Source organism: Symphalangus syndactylus, chromosome 21, assembly GCF_028878055.3.
Source record: "Symphalangus syndactylus isolate Jambi chromosome 21, NHGRI_mSymSyn1-v2.1_pri, whole genome shotgun sequence".
Taxonomy (NCBI): domain Eukaryota; kingdom Metazoa; phylum Chordata; class Mammalia; order Primates; family Hylobatidae; genus Symphalangus; species Symphalangus syndactylus.
The window spans coordinates 15,775,135-15,797,482 of record NC_072443.2 but is presented as its reverse complement, the minus strand read 5'-3'; the positions used below and the strand labels follow the sequence as shown (position 1 = coordinate 15,797,482).

Genomic DNA, 22,348 nt, shown 5'->3' with positions numbered 1-22,348 from the left:
CCCTTGCTAATATGCTAGTTGTTCAGGGCTATGACCTGGAGCCCATGACCTGTGAACTTAAACTCAACTGGCATAATTCTCCCTATCAGGGATAACCATGGTACCTGATTTTATCACTTCTACAGGGCAACAGTATTACCAATACACACTACTGCCTCTCTCTCAGAATAGATGGCATTCATAAAACAATTGCCTTTTCCTAGATGTATAAGAAGAAAAGGGAGTACAATAAGGCACCTGTTTGATGTGACTCTCCTTTTTGATTTGCGTCTTCTAAACTTAATTTTGATTTCCCCTCTATGCCTAGTGTTTATTGGAACAACTGTGTTCCATTAAGTAGAAAGAAAGATTTTTATATACTGGGATTTACAAACCCTTATATCTTGTTTTATTTATTTTTTATTTTTTTAATTAATTAATTTATCTATTAACCAGAAACACTAAGAGATAGATAACAGCTGGCCATTAAAGAATAAAGTAATACATACAAATTTTAGCTGCATTGGGTGAATTTAAGACTTGGGCAATAGTAAACCAAGCTGTGAGGCATTTTGAATTTTCAGGATCACATTACGCAGCTGTGTCAGGAGACTATTTGCTGGTGAGCAGAGACCCCAAAAATGTAGGCCTTTTGAGCCTTCTAAAATTTGTGTTTATCGTTCTGTAGAATTTCAAAAGTTTTCCTGCATGCGTTTCTATTCTTAAATGTTTTGTTCAGTTTTGCATGTTTTTGAATGCATATAAATGAAATCATACTATAAATATTCTTTAAATACAGGCTCTTTAAATTAATTGTCTCTAAGATTTGACCATATTGTTCCATTTAGCCATTATTCACTGGTTCTCCTTCTAACTCGTATTCAATTTTCTGGATATAACACAATTTATCATTCTTCTGTTTATAGATATTTGAATGTGTTCATTTTTTCTTAATGCAAACAGTGCTACTTAAACATTGTCAGAGTTTTCTCGTGGTTATATACAAGTAGCTGTTTCTAGTTATATAGTCATTATGGTCTAATATTTGACCCCAACACAAAACAAGAAACTTGTTTTACTTGGCAATCAAATAAACCAAAATTCTTACAAACATCAGAAGTAATCCTCATTCAATGCAGTCTCATATTTTTATTCTATTGTATTATATTTATACTCTATACCACGTTATTTTAGGTCACTAACCTTCTGGTCACTCTCCAAAGGCCACAACCACAAACCCAAGAGCGTAAAAGTTCTAGTATATTTAACCTGACAAATGAATTCAGTTGAAGGCTGGTTGTCTTTTACACCCATCTATTTGAGATTCCTCGTTTACTGAACGTTACTGGACATTAGAAGATTTCCTGCCAGATGGGCATCTTATAAGTATGCTGTATATATACAAATGTATATATACATTCTTACACATACACACACACACAGGATTATTTGTCAATTTCAGCAGGAGTTTAGTATCTAGTCTGCAGTGTGGCTAGAAATGGAAGTCCTCACTTTTTGGAATCTTAGGCAGTGAGACACATATTGGAATTTCTTATTTCCAGAAGTACTAGATGACCTTGTTTTGGAAAAATGTCCCATTAAAAACAAACAGAAAATAGACAAAATATAAAAACACATAAAACTGTAGCTATTGGTAGAGATTAGAGATCTACCAAGGCAGCAAGAAGTTAGAACACAATCCCAGAGTAGCAAAGTCCAAGTTCTCAAGGAGAAACCATCTGTAGACATTTGCTACTACTTCCCCTGCCTCTAGTCATTTGCTTACTTAAAAGCAGCAGCTGAAAGGCTGAGAGCAATTCAAATGTAAACATACAGGTAAATGGAAATGGATATTGGATGTATAAGGCAATGATAAAAGAAGCATTTTGGCAATACATACATCACATAGTAGTAATAGCACAAAAGGTGGGAGGAAAAAATGAAATAAAATTAATACAGTCCTTATGTTTTCTCAGAAGTGGTAATAGTATTAATATTAGATTTTAACAGGGCAAAAAACACATTGAAATCACTGGGACAACCACAAATGGAGATTTAAAGAATATATAGCTTACATGCTAAGTAGGAGAATGGGATTAAGCAATAAAGGGCAGCTACCAAAAACTACATCAATTATTACAGTTATTGGGAAAATAATAAAATACTTTTTTCCCTGAGAGCTTGGAGATGAATGAGAATATCTTTTATTACTATTTATTTTCATCATATTCAACATTATATTAGAGGTTCTAGCCAGTGCAATAAAGAAACAAAAGGCATAAAAATGAAAAGTAGAAAGCTCATTATTTGTAAGTGACACAACTGTGTAGGTAAAATAGGTAAATGAATCTACATATGGACTTAAAATTAATAAGTATATTTAGCAAGGTCAGTGAACTCAATATTAATTACGCTTCTATATACCAGCAATAAATAACTAAAATTGTGTTTAAAATTTATACCACTTAGAAAAGCATAAAAATTATACATAAGTTAATGAATATTCACCAAAATGACTAAAATTTAAAATACTGGCCAGCATGGTGCCACACACCTGCAGTCCCAGCTACTTGGGAGCCTGAAGTAGGACTATCACTTCAGCCTGGGAGGTCGAGGCTGCAGTGAACCATGATCGCACCACTGTACTCCAGCCTGGGTGACAGAGCAAGACCTTGTCTCTAAAAAAATAATAAAATAAAATAGGCCAGGAGGGGTGGCTCACGCTTGTAATCCTAGCACTTTGGGAAGCCGAGGCAGGCGGTTCAACTGAGATCAGGAGTTCGAGACCAGCCTAGCCAACCCCGTCTCTACTAAAAATACAAAAATTTGCCAGGCGTGGTGGCATGTGCCTGTAATCCCAGCTACTTGGGAGGCTGAGGCAGGAGAATTGCTTGAACCAGGAGGCAGAGATTGCAGTGAGCGGAGATCGTGCCACTGCACTCCAGCCTGGGTGACAGAGCGAGACTCCGTCTAAAAGATAAAAAGAAAAAAAGTAAAATAAAATAAATACTAACAATTCTAAGTGTTAGAGAGAATGTGGAGCAATCAGAAGTCTTTTAGCCTGTAGCAAACCCTCTGTTAGTATACATGCAAAAGAGAAGCTTATAGTTGCTTGCCAAGTGTTTGCAGCAGCATTATTTGTAATACCCCCAAACTGAAAATAGCCTAAATATCCATCAATAGTAGATGACTGATAATAAACAAATTGTGGCATATTCCTAAAATATAACACTAAATCGCAATGAAAATTAACTTACTGGGGCTACCTACGACAATATGCATGAATCTCACAAAATGTTATTAAAATAATGAGTCCTAACACAGACAAATATAGATTTTTTGATTCCATTTTATAAAAGTTAGCAAAACTGATCTATGTAGATAGGAGTCAAGATAATTGTTAACATGGAGGAGGAAGGCTAGAGATAATAACTGAGTGAGGACATCCCAGCAACTTCTAAGGTCCTAGTAATATTCTATTTCTTAATCTAGGTGGATATGGGAAAGGCTAGAAATGAATTTTTATTAATAATCCTTATTTTCACCCCCTAACTGAGCCCTTTGTCATATGACTTTAGAGTTTCTCTGATAAAGGCAGAATATAGCTCCTTTTATGATGTGTTTTTGTTAATAGAATGAGGCAGAAATGAAGGTATGTCTGTTCAAAGCCTAGGCTTCAAAGGCCCTCATACATTTTTAAAAAAATGTTTCATTTTAAATTTTTTTGGGTATACAATAGATGTTTAAATATCTCATGAGGTATGTGAGATATATTTACAGACGCAGGCGATGTATAATAATCACGTCATGGGAAATGGGGTATCCATCTCCTTAAACATTTATCCTTTGTGTTACAGAAATCTGCAGTGCTTCACGAATTTGCGTGTCATCCTTGCGCAGAGGCTATGCTAATCTCCATATCATTTCAATTTTAGTGTATGTGCTGCTGAAGTCAGCACCCTCATGCATTTCTATTTGCTTTTTAGCATTTCTGCAATCACTATGGGTAGAACATGTCTGTGTTAGCCTCCCAAAAGGAAGATGGATGGGCTGTAGAGAGACATACCAGATGTCTTACTTTGTGTTGTTATAACAAAATACTTTAGACTAGGTAATTAATAGAGAACAGAAATGTATTTTTAGTGGAGGCTGGAAACCACGATCAAGGCACCAGCAGGTTCAGATCTAGTAAGGGCCTAATCTCTGCTTCCAAGTTCGTGCCTTGTTCCTGCATCCTCTGAAGAAGAGGAATGATGTATCCTCAGCAAGTAGAAGAGGTAGAAGGCATGGAAGGGCAAAAGAGAGAGGGGCAAACTCCCTTCACTGAGTCCTTTCATAATGACATTAATCCATTCATGAGGACAGAACCCTCATGACCTAAATACCTCCCCAAAGACCTATCCTCCCAACATTTGCTTTGGGGATTATGTTTCTAACACACAAAGTTTAGGGAATACATTCAGACCGTAACACCAGGTAAGCTGCCCCAGCCAAACGCAGCCTAAAGTGAGTCCCTGTTGGTATTTGCAAATGCACAAGCAGCTAACTGCAAACACAGGAGTAATGCCAGACATGTGGGCTCTGCTCTTGGTTGGATTTGGCAGGTTTCATTTAGATGGGAAAGTTCTGTTTCACGTGTTTTTCATTCTCTTCCACAGACTAACAGGCTAGACTAAGCCTGTCTTTCTCATGATGATGGCATCAGCTCATGTAGAACTGCATTTTATGCAGTCTTTTGGATTCTTGACTTGGAACTAGCTCTCCGTAAGTTCTGCTTTATTCCGTTGGTTAAAGCAAGTTAGTTAGATAACCAAACCCCAAATCAGGGGACAGAGAAATGTCCTCTTTTGTGGAAGAAAATGCAAAGTCTCAAGGCAATAGCTTTAATCAGCAGGATTGTGAAGTATTGGAGCCATTAACACAATCTATGACTCCCAGAAAGATGTCACATAGTAAGTAAGTAATTACAGCATAATTCATTCATTAAACTTGTATTAAGTATTATGAAGAAGAAATACTGCATAGTAAGCTCTACATGGAAAACAATAGAGAGAACAAATATATTGTTAAGCATTTCTATTTCAAGATTACAATCCTGGATAATTCTAATATTGACTATCACATTTCCACAGTAGGAGCTATTTAATAATGCACATGATATCTAGTCTGTATTTTGTTAAACGCGTAAAATTGACATTAAGCAACAAAACTAATATCCTGGTTATGTAAAAACCTCTGATTATTTTTCTATTCAATTTTGAGAGCTAAGCAAGCCAGGCTATTTCCTTCTATCTCCAATGATTTCGCACAAAACTTTTACACCGCTTGGGATCGCATACTATGTGGCTTTATATCTTTAGGTTTGAGAAACATATATATTGCTTAGAGATTATGAGGGAGTGAGGCAGGGAATTATTAGGGAAAAAATTTGTCCTCAATGTGTTACCTTTGCAGAGAAAGAAAAATGCACCAACATTTATACTTTCTTGGGTATTTTGTTCAGGACGCTTCTCATTATTCTACCCTTCACTCCCTGACTCACTACTCTGCAGGAGGATGAAGGAGTATCTAATTTGTCCACATAATCAGTTGGTGTTTCAAAGCTCTCTTTTTCCCTTGACTGCCTTCATGCAGAGTAAATTCTCCTCTTTTTCCTCTTCCAGTGTAATAAATATTTTGGGATCTATCCTCTCTTACAACAGGGTGGAAAGATGAGGAAGAAGCTGCTGTTTTGAAATTTTGTCTGCATCTAGGTAGGCAAACTCAGTAAGAGTGGGATAAGCAAAATATCCCTGCTGTATTTTCCAATCTAGTTTACAAATAATGTATACTTAGATTCTGATTTGGCTTCTTCTGTCAGCTGTTAGTTGACTGGATTTAAGATGGTTGCAAATTCTATGACATTCCTTCCTTTGAGAGTGGGGTCTATATCTCCTGCTCTATAAATTCAGTGAGGAAGTGATGCTATTTAACTTCCAAGGCTGGGACATAAAATTTCCATGCAGCTTTTACCTTGTTCTCTTAGAACAATCACTTTCCAGGTGCTTCCTCTTGGGTATCTCAGAATCCAGCTGCCATGCTAAGAGAAACCTAAACCACCTAGGGAGGCCCTGTGTGGGTAAGGGGCTTACAGTCCCAGCTGAGGCAGATTAAATCAGGCACCAGACAAGGAAGTGAAAGACGCACCAAAATCAGAGACCAGAGACCAGCCATTTTTGTTGGACACTGTCTGAATTCCTGCTCCACAGGAGCAATTAACATAATCAAATGGTGGGTTTTTTTCAGGCCACCAAATTAGGGCACATTTGTTATACAGCGATAATGACTGGTACATTCAAGAAAAGAGCGTGGATGAGGGACAACCATATATCCATGCAACAGATGAACCATACAAAGGAAAAGGACAATTCTTGGGAAAAAGAACCCTCAGAAATGTAAATCTGTTTCAGGAGTTCTTCAGGCCTCATCAGGATCTACCTGGCCAGAATCGGTTGCTTCCAATTAAGCCCCTAATATTCAAAGCCAACTATTAGCACAAGTCTGAAATGGCTTTAGGAATGTGATTTTAGAATGACTGAGGCCAGATTGTAATCACTAGAAACACAAGTATCACCCACCTGGTCAGCTCCATGCCAGCACCCTGGAATGATGGGAATATATATGTACGCGACCTTAATTACAGAAAATTTAAAAATAGTTGTGTGTGCGTGTGTGTCTGTGGGTGGGTGTACTACCTTCGAGAAAAAGACGAATAACAAGAAAACAAATTTATATCAGAGTTTGAGTTTAGTCATAATACACTCATCTTCAGATATTCTTTTGTCAGGCCTCTGAGCCCAAGGCAAGCCATCGCATCCCCTGTGACTTGCACGTATACACCCAGATGGCCTGAAGTAACTGAAGATCCACAGAAGTAAAAATAGCCTTAACTGATGACATTCTACCATTGTGATTTGTTCTTGCCCCACCCTAACTGATCAATGTACTTTGTAATCTCCCCCACCCTTAAGAAGGTTCTTTGTAATTCTCCCCACCCTTGAGAACCTACTTTGTGAGATCCACCCCTGCCTGCAAAACATTGCTCTTAACTCCACCACCTATCCCAAAACCTATAAGAACTAACGATAATCCACCACCCTTTGCTGACTCTCTTTTCGGACTCAGCCCCCCTGCACCCAGGTGAAATAAACAGCCATGTTGCTCACACAAAGCCTGTTTGGTGGTCTCTTCACATGGACGCGCATGAAATTTGGTGCCATGACTCAGATCAGGGGCCCTCCCTTGGGAGATCAATCTCCTGTCCTCCTGCTCTTTGCTCCGTGAGAAAGATCCACCTACAACCTCAGGTCCTCAGACCGACCAGCCCAAGAAACATCTCACCAATTTCAAATCCGGTAAGCGGCCTATTTTTACTCTCTTCTCCAACTTCCCTCACTATCCCTCAACCTCTCTCTCCTTTCAATCTTGGCTCCACACTTCAATCTCTCCCTTCTCTTAATTTCAATTCCTTTCCTTTTCTGGTAGAGACAAAGGAGACACATTTTATCTGTGGACCCAAAACTCCGGCGCCGGTCACAGACTGGGAAGGCAGGCTTCCCTTGGTGTTTAATCATTGCAAGGACGCCTCTCTGACTATTCACCCACGTTTCAGAGGTGTCACACCATGCAGGGACGCCTGCCTTGGTCCTTCACCCTTAGCCACAAGTCCCGCTTTTCTAGAGGGCAAGAACCCCCAATCCCTTATTTCTGCACCCTGACCTCTTATCTCTGTGCCCCAATCCCTTATTTCCACACCCCGACCCCTTTCCTGCTTTTCTGGAGGGTAAGAACCTCCGAACCCCTTCGCTCCGTGTCTCTACGCTCTCTTCTCTCTAGGTTTGCCTCCATCACTATGGGCAACCTTCCACCCTCCATTCCTCCTCCTTCTCCCTTAGCTTGTGTTCTCAAGAACTTAAAACCTCTTCAAGTCATGCCTGACCTAAGACCTAAATGCCTTATTTTCTTCTGCAACACTGCTTGGCCCCAATACAAACTTGACAATGGCTCTAAATGGCCAGAAAACGGCACTTAAGATTTCTCCATCCTACAAGACCTAAATAATTTTTGTCGAAAAATGGGCAAACGGTCTGAGGTGCCTTATGTCCAGGCATTTTTCACACTTTGTTCCCTTCCTAGTCTCTGTTCCCAATGCGATTCCTCCAGATCCTCCTTCTTTCCCTCCCACCTGTCCCCTCAGTCCCAACCCCAAGCGTCACTGAGTCTTTCTAATCCTCCTTTTCTACAGACCCATCTGACCTTTCCCCTCCTCCCCAGGCTGCTCCTCACCAGGCCGAGCTAGGTCCCAATTCTTCCTCAGCCTCCGCTCTTCCACCCTATAATCCTTCTATCACCTCCCCTCCTCAGACCCAGTCCGGCTTACAGTTTCGTTCCGTGACTAACCCTCCCCCACCTGCCCAGCAATTTATTCTTTAAAAAGGTGGCTGGAGCTAAAGGCATAGTCAAGGTTAATGCTCCTTTTCTTTATCAGACCTCTCCCAAAATCAGTGAGAGTTTAGGCTCTTTCATCAAATGTGAAAAACCCAGCCCAGTTCATGGCTTGTTTGGCAGCAATCCTGAGACACTTTACAGCCCTAGACCCTAAAACGTCAAAAGGCCGTCTTATTCCCAATATACATTTTATTACCCAATCTGCTCCTGACATTAAATAAAACTCCAAAAATTAGAATCAAACCCTACAACAGGACTTAATTAACCTCACCTTCAAGGTGTACAATAATACAAAAAAGTTGCAATTCCTTACCTCCACTGTGAGACAAAGCCCAGCCACATCTCCAGCACACAACTTCCAAACGCCCGAACCGCAGCAGCCAGGCGTTCCTCCAGAACCTCCTCCCCCAGGAGCTTGCTACAAGTGCCAGAAATCTGACCACCAGGCCAAGGAATGCCCGCAGCCCGGGATTCCTCCTAAGCCGTGTCCCATCTGTGTGGGACCCCCTGGAAATCGGAATGTTCAACTCACCTGGCAGCCACTCCCAGAGCCCCTGGAACTCTGGCCCAAGGCTCTCTGACTCCTCAGCTTAGCGGCTGAAGACTGACGCTGCCCGATCGCCTCGGAAGCCCCGTAGACCATCACGGACGCCGAGCTTTGCGTAACTCTCACAGTGGAAGGTAAGTCCGTCCCCTTCTTAATCAATACGGAGGCTGCCCACTCCACATTACCTTCTTTTCAAGGGCCTGTTTCTCTTGCCTCCATAACTGTTGTGGGTATTGACAGCCAGGCTTCTAAACCTCTTAAAACTCCCCAACTCTGGTGCCAACTTAGACAATACTCTTTTAAGCACTCCTTTTAGTTATCCCCACCTGCCCAGTTCCCTTATTAGGCCGAGACACTTTAACTAAATTATCTGCTTCCCTGACTATTTCTGGATTACAGCTGCATCTCATTGCTGCCCTTCTTCCCAATCCAAAGCCTCCTCTGCATCCTCCTCTTGTATTCCCCACCTTAACCCACAAGTATAAGATACTTCTACTCCCTCCTTGGCGACCGATCATGCACCCCTTACCATCTCACTAAAACCTAATCACCCTTACCCTGCTCAATGCCAATATCCCATCCCACAGCACACTTTGAAAGGATTAAAGCCTGTTATCACTCACCTGCTACAGCATGGGCTTCTAAAGCCTATAAACTCTCTTTACCATTCCCCCATTTTACCTGTCCTAAAACCAGACAAGGCTTACAAGTTAGTTCAGAATCTGCGCCTTATCAACCAAATTGTTTTGCCTATCCTCCCCATGGTGCCAAACCCATATACTCTCCTATCCTCAATACCTCCCTCTACAACCCATTATTCTGTTCTGGATCTCAAACATGCTTTCTTTACTATTCCTTTGCACCCTTCATCCCAGCATCTCTTTGTTTTCACTTAGACTGACCCTGACACCCATTAGGCTCAGCAAATTACGTGGGCTGTACTGCCACAGGCTTCACAGACAGCCCCCATTACTTCAGTCAAGCCCAAATTTCTTCCTCATCTGTTACCCATCTCGGCGTAATTCTCATAAAAACACACGTACCCTCCCTGCTGATCGTGTCTGATTAATCTCCCAAATCTCAATCCCTTACAAAACAACAACTCCTTTCCTTCCTAGGCATCGTTAGTGCGGTCAGAATTCTTACACAAGAGCCAGGACGGCACCCTGTAGCCTTTCTGTCCAAACAACTTGACCTTACTGTTTTAGCCTAGCCCTCATGTCTGCATGCAGCAGCTGCCGCTGCTTTAATACTTTTAGAGGCCCTAAAAATCACAAACTATGCTCAACTCACTCTCTACATTTCTCGTAACTTCCAAAATCTATTTTCTTCCTCACACCTGATGCATATACTTTCTGCTCCCCAGCTCCTTCAGCTGTACTCACTCTTTGTTAAGTCCCACAATTACCATTGTTCCTGGCCCAGACCTCAATCTGGCCTCCCACATTATTCCTGATACCACACCTGACCCTCATGACTGTATCTCTCTGATGCACCTGATATTCACTCCATTTCCCCATATTTTCTTCTTTCCTGTTCCTCACCCTGATCACGCTTGATTTATTGATGGCAGTTCCACCAGGCCTAATCGCCACACACCAGCAAAGGCAGGCTTATACTAGCCCGCCTCTCAGGACCTCTCATTTCCTTTCCATCTTGGAAATCTATCCTCAAGGAAATAACTTCTCAGTGTTCCATCTGCTATTCTACTACTCCTCAGGGATTATTCAGGTCTCCTCCCTTTCCTACACATCAAGCTTGAAGATTTGCCCCCACCCAGGACTGGCAAATTAGCTTTACTCAACATGCCCTGAGTCAGATAACTAAAATACCTCTTAGTCTAAGTAGACACTTTCACTGGGTAAGTAGAGGCCTTTCCTACAGGGTCTGAGAAGGCCACCGCAGTCATTTCTTCCCTTCTATCAGACATAATTCCTCAGTTTAGCCTTCCCACCTCTATACAGTCTGATAACACACCAGCCTTTATTGGTCAAATCAGCCAAGCAGTTTTTCAGGCTCTTAGTATTCAGTGAAACCTTTATATCCCTTACGGTCCTCCATCTTCAAGAAAAGTAGAATGGACTAAAGGTCTTTTAAAAACACATCTCACCAAGCTCAGCCAGCAACTTAAAAAGGACTGGACAATACTTTTACCACTTTCCCTTCTCAGAAGTCAGACCTGTCCTCAGAATGCTACAAGGTACAGCCCATTTAAGCTCCTGTATAGACGCTCCTTTTTATTAGACCCCAGTCTCATTCCAGACATCAGACCAACTTAGACTGTGCCCCAAAAAAACTTGTCATCCTTAATATCTTCTGTCTAGTCATACTCCTATTCACCGTTCTCAACTACTCATACATGCCCTGCTCTTGTTTACACTGCCGGTTTACACTGTTTCTCCAAGCCATCACAGCTGATATCTCCTGGTGCTATCCCCAAACCGCCACTCTAAACTCTTGAAGTAAATAAATAATCTTTCCTGGCAGGACTATGCTGAATCTCCTTAGGCACTCTCTAATCAGATGTCCTAGGTCCTCCCAATTCTTAGACCTTTAATACCTGTTTTTCTCTTTCTCTTATTCCATCTAGTTTCTCAATTCATCCAAAACCGTATCCAGGCCATCACCAATAATTCTATATGACAAATGTTTCTTCTAACATCCCCACAATATCACCCCTTACCACAAGACCTCCCTTCAGCTTAATCTCTCCCACTCTAGGTTCCCACGCCACCCCTAATCCTGCTTGAAGCAGCCCTGAGAAACATCGCCCGTTCTCTCTCCATACCACCCCCCAAAAATTTTCGCTGCCCCAACACTTCAACACTATTTTGTTTTATTTTTCTTATTAATATAAGAAGGCAGGAATGTCAGGCCTCTGAGCCCAAGCCCAGCCATCGCATCCCCTGGGACTTCCACCTATACGCCCAGATGGCCTGAAGTAACTGAAGATCCACAAAAGAAGTAAAAATAGCCTTAACTGATGACATTCCACCATTGTGATTTGTTTCTGCCCCACCCTAACTGATCGATGTACTTTGTAATCTCCCCCACCCTTAAGAAGGTTCTTTGTAATTCTCCCCACCCTTGAGAACCTACTTTGTGAGATCCACCCCTGCCCGAAAAACATTGCTCTTAACTTCACCGCCTATCCCCAAACCTATAAGAACTAATGGTAATCCACCACCCTTTGCTGACTCTCTTTTCGGACTCAGCCTCCCTGCACCCAGGTGAAATAAACAGCCATGTTGCTCACACAAAGCCTGTTTGGTGGTCTCTTCACACGGACGTGCATGAAACACACACATACACATATACACACATACACATACACACACGCACACACACACACACACACACACATATCTCCTGGATTTAGAGCAAACCTTCATCACCTCTTCTCTTGTCTTCATTTTTATCTATATTTCTAACTATGAAATTACTATTTATTTGAATTGAAGATCCTAAGATAATTGAATATTTTCTCTATTACATGTGAAGTATGTTAAGAATTTAAAATTTCAATAATAAGGATGAGACAAACAAAAACCTTTAAAATAATTTCATAGCTGAGGTCATCAAAACTGTACTATTCCCAGAATTTAATGATCCAAGTTTTTTTTGTCCCTCTTTCAATACTGCAGAATGGTTACAAAATTTATTTTGGAATTTTAGCATAAAATTTATGCTATTTTAGTGCCTAATTCACATCCTTGCGAGAAAAAATTAGTTTACCTTTATACTGGTTATTTAGACTCAGTTTCAAATTACAGGTACTCACAGGCACCAGCTTAAGCAATATGGAATATTTATTACAATGATGCTAGAATATCTCATAGAATTGAAGGGTAGGCATAAATTTAGTTCTCTGGAACTGCCTGGAGACAGGAGCTAGGAGGTTTTATGCCTCTCTTTGTGCCTGTTTCAATTTTCTCTTTCTCGGGGATCCGCTGATTCCCATTTTCCTGACCACATAGAGAAACAACAACAACAACAAAACATGGCCACGGATGAACCCCGAGTTGACACGTTGCTCCCTGGAGCAGACTTTTCTCTTTTCAATCTCAACTTCAAATTCCCAGGATTGAACCGTAAATAGCTTAGGCTAAGTCACTGTCTTTGGGGGATGGATTCTGATGGCCCTGCTCTGTCAGGCCTGGTGACAGGACAAGGTCACGTTGTACAAAACAGCTTCCCAGACTGACTATTGCCCTCCTGTGGTGAAATGGGGAAAGCAGCTCCCCAAAAAGGGTGGTATGAAAAGACTAGTCAGAATGAGTTCCCATGAGAAATCAATAATGAATGCAAATTCTGTATTTTGAAATTCCAAAATGAATTAATAGGGAGACCAATGAGTTAAAAAGTCTTGCTTTGCCACCTAATGTGCTTTCCATTTTGGAATGCTATGTAAGGCATCTGCCAGTTACATTAGTCCCTTGGAGGAGCCTCAACATAACAACCAGGTCTATCTTGATCTTGCCAAGTTCTGTTCCCTTTGCATTGGCTATGCAGTTGATTTACAAGGGATCACTGCCCAGCAGTCTAAGGGGATCAAGGGGAGAACCCCACGCACCAGCGACACACTATGCTAGATTGTGACAGTCAATCCATCAATGCATTCTTTTCCAGGTGAGTTTGAGTTGAAATCGGTCACCTTGACATTAGAGTCAGTGCAGGTGCAGCAGGCTCTGCAGTAGTAGCTGGACATCAAATAGGTAGAAGTATTTCCATAGAGCCCAGGAAATACCTGTTTTAGCAGAAATGACGAGTAGAGATACTTCTGATTCAGCGCATCCAGACCAATAGAGCTGGGGTTGTATGAGGTTGTGTAAGAAAATGACATTTCAGGCCCCAAGTGGCTTCTAAGGCCTGCTCTTACGTTTCCTTATTTACCAATATATTAAAATATGTTCCCATCACCTGAGAAAAACTGAATGTGATTCTGTGCTATGCAACTTAAAAGAACGTATTTCATACACTTCTCAGGATGCAAACAATTGACACTGTTAGCGAGACTGAAAGGATGCTCAGATTAGCAGTTAATAATTTTGAAAAGTGTTGGTTTTATGGGTATTAAAATGAAAAATAGTAGTGATAATAACAATGACAACGGTGCTAACTACTTTATATTGAGTGCTTACTGTGTTCCATTGAAAATACAGGCATTGTCTTAACCTAAACAACACATTGGTCCTATGAGGTTGTTTTAATGTTATTATTCTCATTTTACAAATGAGGAATCTGAGGCTCAGAAAAGTTAAGTTTCCTGAGGTCCCGTAGCCGGGAAATGATGAAGCCAAAAACGTGGCACAGAACCTGAGCTCTTAACCACTTTGCTGAACTGCTTCTGCGGGATTTTTAAAAAATATAGAGTATTGAGAACAGATCACAATTTCATTTTGAGAAACCAAGTAAAGTGCAATCTAAAGATACATACATAAAGGACTCCCAGTAGCGAATATGTGGTTTACCTTTCCACATATTTTCTGAAATATTTGCCCTTGGATACTAATCCTAAAGTATTTCAACGTCTGGTTCAAATTACACATTTTGCTTTATCTATAAAACTGCAAAACGTTTTATCATTAGCACCAAGCAAACATGTGTTCCTCATTATGTTTTATTCTATTCATATTGAAATAATTATTAAAATGACATCAGTTTCTCTATTTTCCTTATTTACTTGTACTATTTTAGTAGCAAATAAAGTGTTTTATTGTTAGTATAAAAAGCCATATTGAAAATTTTGGAAATATTATTCTTTTGTCTTGTTTTAGCAAGTCATCAGCTGTGATAAAGTTTTAAAAAGTTATAACCCAGAGTTTATTAAAAATAACTCCCACTCTAATAAACCTACACTTCCAAATGTCACCAATTATTATTTAAGAGAAATTGAAAAGCCTTTAAAAAATGGCTTGTCTCTATTCACCATCCTAGGATTGTTAACGCTGTGGACCACCTCCTTTTTCTAAACTACCGCGAGTTTTAAGAGTGAGAAAAGAAATGTGAAATGGGAAGAGGAAAATGCTATTTGGAACATTGGTGTGAAGGAGAACAATCATGCAGCTATAGTAGGTTGCAGGTATGTAAAGATTAAATAAAAATTGTTATGTGTCTTCATTTGTTTTCTGAGCTCATAGAAATGTAGAGATGTTTACTTTGGACAGGAAAGAAATAGAGTGGGAAATTTGGAGGCCTAGATAAGGTAGTGGATGACCTACGAAGCAAAATCCATGATAATGAAAGAGATGGCAAAAGATGTCTCCCCGTTGTTCCCTGTGAAAGGCTGAACATTAGATTTGGGGAAAATGTGACACATTCCCGAAAATGAAAGCGGGTAGAAGATAAAGATCAGTACAAATCCAGATAGATGTATAGATTGAGACTGGGAGAAAGGCAGAAGTGAGGACCTCCCTTCTGATTTACCACTGATAGGACAACTACCATCCTCCTTCTGTCCCTTTATGGTCTTTCTCTTGTTCTTGTTTTTCTTCTCCTTTTATTGTTCTTTTAAACAAGCCTAAAATATTTGGTATTGAAGCACAGCTAATTTCTGAGAACACAAAGTTATAACTGGATTTTGGATTTCCATGCTGCAAAATAAAATAATGTTATATTATTTTTGAGATACCAAGAGAGAAAATATTATAATGAATCAAAGACTAGGCTGAAGAAACCTTTGGCAGAAAGAAATTGAAAGCATATATTTTCTTCAACTATATAAAAGTCAAAAAATAAATTAAAAAGACAGAACCCAATACCTATTGGCTCCATTTGGCCATAGCCAGGTTTATACCATATGGCCTAACCCCCTTCACCTGGGAATCTGACACCTGCACTCTTGATTGAAATGATTATCTATAGCATCCTCATTCTTTACTTTTGGAGGTGATTATGAATATTCATTTTTTAGTAAAAACTTGCAACTGTCACTTGTTTTAATAATGGAGAAATTGTTTCAATCATCTGTTAGAACTTTGCGTTTTGAGGGTTGATTCTGAAAATAAAATGACCTGGAATGTTTTCATTTTAGTTGGATAGGAAAAAACAAAGTGCATACCATGGTACCTATGTTCATTGAAATTTTAAATTACTTAATTTTCATCCCATGTGTCCTGAGGATAGTAAAAGAAAAGTACCGATGAAAAACAACTGTAAGACATTTTACACACCATTAAAAAAATAAGTAAATTACTTTAAGGCCCATGTAATACTCTTGGAATTTTGTTTTATCTGAGTAACTTTCAGACCAAGTCTCTTTAGTTAATTTCATTATCTTTAATCCTGCATTAAAGATAATTACACTGATATTTTTTACATTTGTGGTCTTTTTTATCCACTCTTTGTGAATGCTATTTTTAACTTTTGCTACTTCTACACCCTGAAAGTCCAGAAAGAGCATAACTTTGCATGAAGGCAAACAAACTTTACGCATCTTCTGGGACCCCTCTCCCAGAAGGGTGATTTAGTAAATTCATCCCTTGCACCAAATGTTAAACCTCTATTTAGGCAACTGTTAGCAGAAAAATGAAATGCATTTTATTATTCCATATAATGCTAGATTTTAACAAACTATATTATGTTTGTAAAACTACCTAAAGGCAGCTAAGGTACGTATAAAATGTGTTAAATATTATCTAGGGCTACTAAATGAGATGCTTAACGTTCTTTTGTAGATATCATGATTCATCAGATTATTTGGTTATTTTTGCTGTTGGAAACACTTTAAATATGTATTCATACAATTTTTTCAAAGATTTTTCAGGATTAAATAATCAGTTCAAACAAATTAGAATGAGATGTTTTCAGAGTACGATAAATTGAGTCAATATTCATTTCAACCACTTTCTAATACAATTTTCTTTAATAAAAAATCTGGCAAACTAAAAAGAAATGAAGAAATTATTAATAGATACATAGATGACCACATACATACATACATACATAGATAATTACCATTTTCAGATTCCTTTGCAGATGGACTCCCACACAGCTGTGGTTCCTCTAAGTAGTTATAACTACATCAAATCAGAGGAAGGAAGCAAGCAATGAATGAGAGGAAGCAACTATATCAAAGGATGCTGGCTTCTTATAAAGCATGTAGCACAGGTTCAGTGGGTTTGCTGCCTTGCATTCTGGTCTAGTGGAAGTCCTAGCATATAATTCTTAAAATCCTTGGTGCCTAGTACTATAAAAAATAGTGTTGGGGCTTTCATTCGAAGATAATTAAATGATTGAGCTTTTTCTTAACTTCTGTTGTTACTGTCCTTCTTGGAGATCCTTTCAGCTCTCTAAGACTGTAATAAATCTCTTCCTATTTAAGCAAATCACACAGATTAGTAATGAAAGGGACACTGATTTAGGTTAAAAACTACACTTGTAAAAAAAGAGTATCCTAAGTTGGTACCTAGCGATACGGGGGTGAAGCAGAGGAAGGCCAGCTCCTAGAAGGAAAGGAAGAATTAAGTAGGTGGGGAGAGAGAAAGAGAGAGAACCTGAAAGAAAGACTCGGGGTAAGCTGTGGGGAAAGAATGTAATAGCAACAATCCCAGAAATGTCAATGAATCTTTCCAAATACTTAACATTAACGGTGCTGCTCATAAAAGTAGGCTGCCTCGAAATGCAAATTATCCCATGCTATTAGATCTTACTGTAGCAGCCACAGATACCAGCCAGATCACTTCTATTCTCCATTACCACCTATGAAGATTAATATTGAGTGTCAATTTGACTGGACTGATGGATGTGAAGTATTGTTCCTGGGTGTGTCTGTGAGGGTGTTGCCAGAGGAGATAAACATTTTAGTCAGTAGACTGGGGAAGGCAAACGTACCCTCAATCTGGGTGGGCACCACCTAATCAGTTGCCATTGTGGCCGGAATAAAAGCAGACAGAAGAACCTGGAGAGATGAGGCTGGCTTAGTTTCTCAGCCTCCATCTTTCTCCCTGTTGGATGCTTCCTGCCCTTGAACATCAGACTCCAAGTTAATCAGCTTTGGGACTCTTGGACTCTCAGCCACAGACTGAAGGCTGCACTGTGGGCTTCTGTACTTTGAGGTTTGGGGACTCGGATGGGCTTCCTTTCTCCTCAACTTGCAGATGGCCTATTGTGAGACCTCACCTTGTGATTGTGTGAGTCAAAACTCCTTAATAAACTCCTCTATCCTATTAGCTCTGTCCCTCTAGAGAACCCTGACTAACACACCACCTGTTGTGTCAAATGCATAGGCTACTTACCCAGCTCACTACCATCCTCCCTCAGTGTCCCAGAACTCCCCAAGAATTCCTACTCCTGATTGAAAAACAGCAGTTCTGGTGTAGACACATGTTCACCTAGGATAGTGTATACCTTAAATTTTATCAATTTTGTATTTAATTTCTGGACACAGGCATATTTGAGACTAATACATAGGTCCATATCTTATTGTGCTTCTTTTTTTCATGAGTGAAAAACCTTGCCTTCCTGATCTACTTCCTCCTATACCAGTGCTATTATATCTGTTTGGTAGGCCTTTTCCTCTTCTCCTTTAGCTATTTCCTTTAGCTTTAAATGTCTATCCTTCACTGCAGTACCTCTTAAGATTCATCTCCTTCACAAAGACTTTCAAGATTACTACAGCAGGGTATCTCCACATTTACTGAATAATCCTGTAACACCTATTGCTATATAAAGATAAGCTACTTTTTATTTTTTGACTGTTTTATTTAATTATGCTACTTTTAATTTTTTGACTGTTTAATTATTTGTTAAATTTCAACTTTTATATTAGACTCAGTGGGTACAAGTGCAGATTTGTTACATGGGTATATTACATGATGCTGAGGTTTGGGATACAATGATTCCATTACCCAGGTAGTGAGCATAGTACCTAACAGCTTTTCAACACGTATCTCCTTCCCTCTCCCCCAACTCTAGTAGTCCCAGTGTCTATTATTACCATCTTTATGTCCACGTGTACCCAATGTTTAGCTCCCACTTAAAAGAGAGAACATGGGCATTTGGTTTTCTGTTCCTGTGTTAATTTACTTAGGATAATTGCCTCCAGTCGCATTATATAGCTGCAAAGGACATTATTTCATTATTTATATGGCTGTACAATATTCCATGGTGGATATATACCACATTTTCTCCGTTGGTAGGCATTTTGGTTGATTCCACGTCTTTGCTATTGTGAATAGTGCTTCAATGAACATACAAGTGCATGTATCTTTTTGGTCAAATGATCTATTTTCTTTGGGATATATACACAGTAATTAAATTCTGGGTCGAATGGCAGTCATGTTTTAAGTTGAGAGGTCTCCAGACTGCTTTCCACAGTGACTGGACTAATTTACATTCTTACCAACAGCATTCTGATTTCTCCTCAGCCTCACCAGCATCTGTTGTTTTTTGATCTTTTAATAGTATCCATTTTAACTGCTGTTAGATGGTATATCATTGTGGTTTTGATTTGCATTCTCTGATGATTAGTGATGTTTATCATTTTCCCAAATGTTTGTTGGCTGCCTGTATGTCTTGTTTGAACAGTGTGTTTTTATGTCTTTTGCCCAGTTTTTAATAAGGTTATTTGATTTTAGCTTCGTAAATTGGTTAAATTATGTATAGATTCCAGATATTAAACCTTAGATGCATAGCTTGTGAACATTTTCTCTCATTCTGTAGGCTGTTTACTCTGATGATGGTTTCTTTTGCTGTGCAGAAGCACTTTAGTATAATTAGATCCCACTTGTATATTTTGTTTTTATTGCAATTGCTTTTGGGGATTTAGCCAAAATTTTTTTGTCAAAGTCATTTTCAAGAAGAAAAATTCCTAGGTTGTCTTCTAGGAGTTTTATAGTTTGAGGTCTTACATTTAAATCTTTCATCCACTTTGAGTTAATTTTTGTATATGGTATGGTGAAAGGTAGGGGTCCAGCTTTGATCTTTTTCATATAGCTAGCCAGTCACCATTTATTGAATAGGAAGTTCTCTCCCCATTGCTTGTTTTTCCTGGTCTTGTTGAAGATCCGATGGTCGTAGGTGGTCAGCCTTATTCCTGAGTTTTCTATTCTGTTCCATTGGTTATGTGTCTGTTTTTGTACCATTACCATGCTGTTTTGGTTTCTGTAGCTTTATAGTATAATTTAAAGTTAGGTAGTGTGATGCCTCCAGCTTTGTTCTTTTTGCTTAGGATTGCTTTGGCTATTCAGGCTCTTTTCAGTTTCACATGAATTTTAGAATAGTTTTTTCCTAATTCTGTGAAGAATGACACTGGCAATTTGATAAGCATAGCATTGAATTTGTAAATTGCTTTGGGAAGTATGGGCATTTTAACAATATTGATTCTTTCAGTCCTTGAACATGGAATGTTTTTCCACTTTTTTGTGTCATGTCTGATTTGTTTCAGCAGTGTTTTGTAGTCTTCCTTTGAGAAATCTTTCACTTCTTTGATTTGCTGTATTCTAGGTATTTAATTTTCCTTGTGGCTACTGTAAGTAGGATTATGTTCTTTATTTCACTCTCAGCCTTGATGTTGTTGGTACAGAAATGCTACTGATTTTTGTACATTGATTTATTTCCTTTATTTAAGTCGTTTATCAGTTCTAGGAGCCTTTTGGCAGGGTCTTTAGGGTTTTCAAGGTATAGAATCGTATTATTTCTTTATTTCACCTGATTGCTCTGGCTGTGACTTCCAGTCCTATGTTAAGCAGGAGTGGTGAGAGTGGGCATCCTTGTCTTGTTCCAATTTCAAGGGGAATGCTTCCAGCTTTTGCCCATTCAGTATGATGTTGGCTGTAGGTTTGTCGTAGATTATTCCTATTATTTTTAGGTATGTTAATTCAATGCCTAGCCTGTTGTGAGTTTCTATTTTCCAGGGATATTGGATTTTATAGAAAGCTTTTTGTGCATCTACTGATATGATCATAGGTTTTTTGCTTTAAATTTTGCTTAAGTGGTGAATCGCATTTATTGAGTTGTGTATTTTGAACCAGCCATGCATCCCAGAAATAAAGCCTACTCGACTGCATTGTATTAACTCTTTGACGTGCTGCTGGATGCAGTTTGATAATATTTTGTTGAGGATCTTTGTGTCTATGTTCATCAGAGATATTAGCCTGAAGTTTTCTTTTTTGGTTGTGTCTCTGTCACAAAATATGACAGAATGCATATTTTCTGGTTGTTGTGTGAAGTGTTCTGTGAATGTCTACTAGATCCAATTGGTCAAGTGTTACGTTTAAGTCCAGAGTTTCTTGTTAGTTTTCTGCCTCACTAATCTGTCTAATGCTGTCAGTGGGGTGCTGAAGTCTTCCACTATCATTGTGTAGCTAAGTCTTTTTGTAGATCAAGAAGAAGCTGTTTTATGAAATTGGGTAGTCCAATGTTGGGTGCATGTGTATTTAGGATAGTTAAGTTTTCTTGTTGGATTGTACCCTTTATCATTATGTAATGCCTTTCTTTGTTTTCTTAATTGTTAGAGGTTTAAAGTCTGTTTTATCTAACATAAGAATAGTGACTCCTGCTCTTTTTGTTTTTTTTCTTTTAGAGGATAGATCTTTTTTTCAACACTTACTTTGAGCCCCTGAGATCATTACATGTGAGATGGATCTTTTGAAGATAGAGATGGTTGGGTCTTGTCTTTTATCCAGCTTGCCACTCTATGTCTTTTACATGAAGCCATTTGTCCATTTAAATTCAAAGTTAGTTCTAATAAATGAGATATTGATCCTGTCATCATGTTTTTAGCTGGTTGTTATGCAGACTTGGTTGTGTAGTTTCTCAATAGTGTCTGTGAACTATGTGCTTACATGAGTATTTGTGGTAGCAGGTTTCAAATTTCTTTTGATTCCATGTTTAACAGTCCTTTGAGGACCTCCAGTAAACCCGGTCTAGTGGAAACAAATTCCCTTAACATTTGCTTGCCTGGAAGGATTTTATTTCTCTTTCACTTATGAAGCTTAGTTTGGCAGGGGATGAAATTCTTCTTTGGGAGTTCTTTTCTTTAAGGATGCTGAAAATGCCAGTGTCTTCTGGCTTCTAAAGTTTCTGCTGAAAGTTTCACTGCCAGTCTGATGAGGTTCCCTTTGTACATTACCTGATCCTTCTCTAGCTGACTTTAAGAGTTTTTCTTTGCATTGATCACGGTGAATCTGATGACTATGTGTCTTGCGGATGGTCATCTTGTATAGTATCTAGCAGGGGTTCTCTATATTTCTTGAATTTACCCCTCAATCTCTCTTATGAGATTAGGGAGAGTTTTTTTTTTTTCTGTGGACTGTATCCTAAAATATATTTTCCAAGTTATTCTCTCTCCTTCTATTTCAGGGATGCTAGTGAGTCACAAAATTGGTATCTTAA

At 39.1% G+C, this 22,348-nt stretch overlaps 1 non-coding gene across 1 annotated transcript; it reads right to left on the bottom strand.

Moving 5' to 3' along the window:
* Window positions 1-3,834: 3,834 nt before the first annotated feature.
* Window positions 3,835-3,938, bottom strand: LOC129471808 (U6 spliceosomal RNA). Its single transcript, XR_008653756.1, has one exon. It is a non-coding gene; the product is annotated as a U6 spliceosomal RNA (small nuclear RNA).
* Window positions 3,939-22,348: the final 18,410 nt, after the last annotated feature.